The 4,764-nt window shown below is 33.7% G+C and overlaps 1 long non-coding RNA gene across 1 annotated transcript in view; it reads left to right on the forward strand.

Annotated features, from left to right (window-relative positions):
• LOC118763918 overlaps window positions 1-450 on the forward strand; it is a 38,517-nt gene extending 38,067 nt beyond the window's left edge. Inside the window, exon 3 of the long non-coding RNA XR_004999680.1 lies at window positions 286-450. This is a non-coding gene — a long non-coding RNA (uncharacterized LOC118763918). The remainder of the gene's footprint in view (window positions 1-285) is intronic.
• Window positions 451-4,764: the final 4,314 nt, after the last annotated feature.

A 4,764-nucleotide genomic window follows, 5' to 3' on the forward strand; every position in this document is an offset into this window, starting at 1 on the left:
GGAAAAACCCTCATCACAGACCTCCTAAACGCGTCTATTACATATGATTTTCATACATACTATCTCAAGAATCCTTTAGCCTCATATGTTCTTCCTTTGTTAAGAAAGTATGATCTGAATGTGAAAAGGCTACTATTACTAACAGTTCGTTTGAAAACATAATTGATCTGTCGTTGGCTCCAGCTTGTTTTATGTACATGTAGAGAAATAAGAAAACGCGTTTTAATGATATATACACTTTAAATGCATCAATATTTTAATTAGATTTCTATTTTTCTTTTTCAGTTATAATTAAAGGAAGTGCAGCCAACCGTGCCAGAATATGTATCAATAGTAACTTGTATCGTTAAGCATTTTTGCAGAGTTACTGGAAAGACTTTAATGCTGTTTCGCTGAAAATAGCATAAGCGTAGCAATGGTTTAAACCAGGAATTACGTTACCATCATTTGCGTTTTCTGTTTATTTCTCCCGATCATTGACTGCCTGCTGCTATCAGTAACTAATAATAAAAAGGAATGTAATTCTACTCACAAGTATATGTTGCATGAAATTACTGCTCAATAAAATACGCTACTTCAAAGCTTACAATGGAGAACATCAGGAAACATTATGTTAACTCAGTTACAAATGAATACTTTCGATATATCATAATGTTACATAAATTAGTTTGTAAATATTCTGTAAGGCAACGTAAAAAAATAATTAAAACTATTATTTTTGTGTCTCGTTTGTTATAGACACTATACATTTTTATCGCCACTCTTGATAGCACGTAAATATTAAACACGAGATTTGACATTCATGCGTAAATGTGTGCAACGAGTTGAGAATGTTTACGTTCTCATTGCTCGTGATTGATATCCATAGTTAAAGTAACTTGGTTTACGAGGAAGACTATTCATTTCGAACAAATGATGAAATTATGGTAGGTAAACTAGTGCTGTCACAAATCATGTCCTCTTGACATCAACATGTATTTTTCATATGTAGCCGAGAATCTAAATCCTACTTGAGCTGTCAACTACATAAAAATGTATTTTGTCACCGATATTTATGAGAGAATCTGAGTAGTATTTTTCTCCTTGTTTCATTTTCCGTTTCTGTTTTGTCATTTATCTTCTATGCTCTTGTAAAAAGCATGAATATGATTGCTATAATTTTCCTCCACATTTTTCCAAGTTTAAAGCCGGTAACTCTAATGATCTATTAGCTTATAAATAGTCAATCACAAAATAATTGGTTTCTATTATTTGCTGTGTGAGTGACGGCAAGAGAGGGTAGCAGAAAGAGGAAAAATTGCAAGGACAAACTATAAAAACAGGGGTGGTTTGCGTAAAATGCATTATAAAAATAATACTGTATGGAAAAGAAATATATACAAAAGGTATTAAATGATGTGTTATAACTTTGAAATACCGGAATTCGGTTTATGACAAGGTTAGCACTTTGAAATACAGGTACTATTCATTTTGCCAGCTGAGTGGACCGGAATAACGTGAAGTAAAGGACACAATACGTCGCCGGGAATTGAACTCACTACCTTACGATCGAATGCCCTAACCACTAAGCCACGTACCTTCACATACATTATATAAGATATAATATATATATATATATATGTATGTGTGTGTGTGTGTGTGTGTGTGTGTATGTATGTTTGTATGTATGTATATTTATGTGCGTGTATGTATATATATGTATAAATAAATATGCATACACATAGCTCTACAGATATTCACACACATATATATGTGTGTATGCATATCTATATCTATATATATATATATACATATACCCCCCCCCCACACACACACACACACACACATATATATATATATATATATATATATATATATTTATATGCGTACATATACGTACTTCATATATAAGTGATAAAAAATTATATGCATGTATGTATATATGTGCATCTATTTCAGGAAACTATTAGCCATGGAAATAATCTTTTTATGGATTTTCTTCACGGTTAAAGTATAACCTCGCTGAATGCTACACTTTGAAGGCCAGGTCTCTAGCTAGCCGTTGATACATATATGTGAGGTTCTTGTCTAGTTGCTGCGTTGTATATTACAGAAAATTATTACTAGAACTAACGCAATGATAACTAAAATAAAAACTGAATAAAAGCATGGCGCCTGACTTTTCCAGATATGCTAATACGAAGACAGCAGCAAGAAGATAGACAAAAGAAATAAATTTAAATCTTTTTCCGAAGCTATTTTTTTTTCAGCCCCGTCATAACTACTCCCACGTCAAATAGACTATCGATATATCGATATTGGAAAGAAACATAAACAGATGTACTGCACAACGAATAGCTGATACAAAGAATAATCAGCCATGCGGACAATACAAAAATAATCAGGAATCCGACCGACGGTGTTAGAAATCGATGCCGTAAAAAGTGGGGATTGCAATTTATTAGGTGACGCTGTAAACAGGAGAAAGTGTGGTAATGATATTCATAATTATCGTAGTAATTATAAAGTGACAGTAATATTATTGTTGGTGTTAAGGCGGCGAGCTGGAATTCGTCCATCTTATGTTCTGGGTTTAAATTCCTCTAAGGTCGACTTTGCCTTTCATCATTTCGATATCGATAAAATAAATACCAGTTGAGTATTGGGGTCGATGTAATCGACTTCCCTCTCCTTCGAAATTTCTGGCCTAGTGCCAAAAATTTGAAACCTACATTACTGTTAGTGTTTCAGTCAGAGCTACCAGAAACGGTAGCTTGTCGGACAAAATGTTTAGCGTCATTTCTTCCGAATTTTTATGTTTAGCTCCCACCAAGAACGACTTCGTCTTTCGTCTTTTTAAAGTCAATAAAATACACTACAAGTCAAGGTATTTAACTCCTATCAAACTGTTGGCCTTGTGCCAAAATTAGAAATAATATTACCGTTAGCGTTGAGCCTAACAGTCTTAATGGTATATTGCCATTTCCAAATACCTTGTTTTTTTAGTAGCAAATCTGGCCTTTGATATAAATGGAATATTACAAAACTCCATAGCAATATGATAAGAAACTGATGAAACCTGTATTAACAAATTCTTAGAATACGTGTATTATTCTAAAGTAAATCCCATGAAAAACACAGATTTAAGAAAAACAACAAATCCAAGGAGTAATTTACAGAGGAAGATAACGAATCCCATTGTTACTCATTTGTGTATCCCAGTTAAATCATTTACTGTTTGTTGGGGTACTAAAAAAATATAATATGTAGGTTGCATAGATTATCTAATAACAAAACATTGAATAAGCCATCACAGAATTGACAAATATATATAGACCAGCAAAACGCCTCCCCCGCGTCCGTTCAATGGACGGTGCTGAGTTGCCAAATATTTAAGCCAAATTTTCTCAAAACGACCGTCCCACTGATTTAACCTACATTTGACACACCAGCAAAAGAAGAAATAAAGATAGCCTTTTTTTTATATTCCAAAGAAAAACGATTTTATTCTCACAAATATGCACGTTTCCACGGCTTTATCGATCGCATTCTCACCTGGAATCAATTTTTGTAATTTGTTCAAGACTTATACCCTCCCTGATACCGTCGGTATCTACATATCAAATTTGAGCGCAATCGGTTGGAGGATGCTCTAGATCCTAGAAGACACACACACACACACACACAGACAGAACGGATTTTATATAATAGATAAAACAAGTAATATAACCCAGCTGACGTTATATGAACGCTCTTCTCCTTAATCTGTACATAATTGTACCTTCTTCCTTTGTTTTTTTTTTTCAAAATCCCTATCAGTTGCCCATTGGTTATTTCAAAAGAAATTAGCTGTATACAGTTACAAGCTGAGATGAGCTTCTCTTCAGACATTTTATCTTCCGGTTTATATGTTTCGATACTAGAATTTAATCAGTTGTTTATTCAATTTTTCCACTGTCTCCGACAGTTGACGCGTTTTCTACTGTCATAGCAAGACGATAGACTGGTACTATAGTTTGTAGGGAAGAACGGAAATCTTCGTTGTTGGTTCCATATATTAAGACTAGGTGAATATCTTTCGCTACCCTAGGAATTTCTTTCCAAGCGGCAACTGGTGGATCCCTAAAACAATTTTTGAGACCTTTTGCAGTTTCTACTATCTCTGATGATTTTCGCTTGCTCTGTCTCTGCATTTCCAACTCCTCAAGACAGACATACTCGAAGACTTATTGATACACATGAAACAGATGTGTGTTTTACTCAGTGCGACCAGTTTTATTGTTTTTTCTTCTGTAATTTTGTTGTGTCTGTCTACCTTAAAATTCTGTTTGTTATATTTTTTTCATATGCATTTTCATATTTTCGAAAATTATTTCGCTTTTGTAAGCGTGACTAGAGCACAGTTTCTAGCGTCTCTAGTCGAACATATGCTGAATCGAATGTAAACAAAAGAACTTAGGACAATGAATTATTGTCTAAAATACAACTTGTTTACTTCCGATACATATTGGGATTCTGTCTATCGTAGGCATTATAACAAAAGCTTCAAAGTACCCTATTTGTGACATTATCCTGTAAAACTTGGTCCTAATCAGATTTTCTGTGAGCTTTCTGAACAGACGTCCGTTTCTGTTAAAATAAAACAATAACCTCAAAAACAATAACAGCATCAATAACAACAATGACGAAAACAAAAACAACAAATATCCATTTTCGATGTGTTACACGTTCCGGGTGTCATTAAAGGTTAATTCATTCCTTTTCGAAAAATATCAATGAACATCT

Source organism: Octopus sinensis, linkage group LG6 (genome assembly GCF_006345805.1).
Source record: "Octopus sinensis linkage group LG6, ASM634580v1, whole genome shotgun sequence".
Taxonomy (NCBI): domain Eukaryota; kingdom Metazoa; phylum Mollusca; class Cephalopoda; order Octopoda; family Octopodidae; genus Octopus; species Octopus sinensis.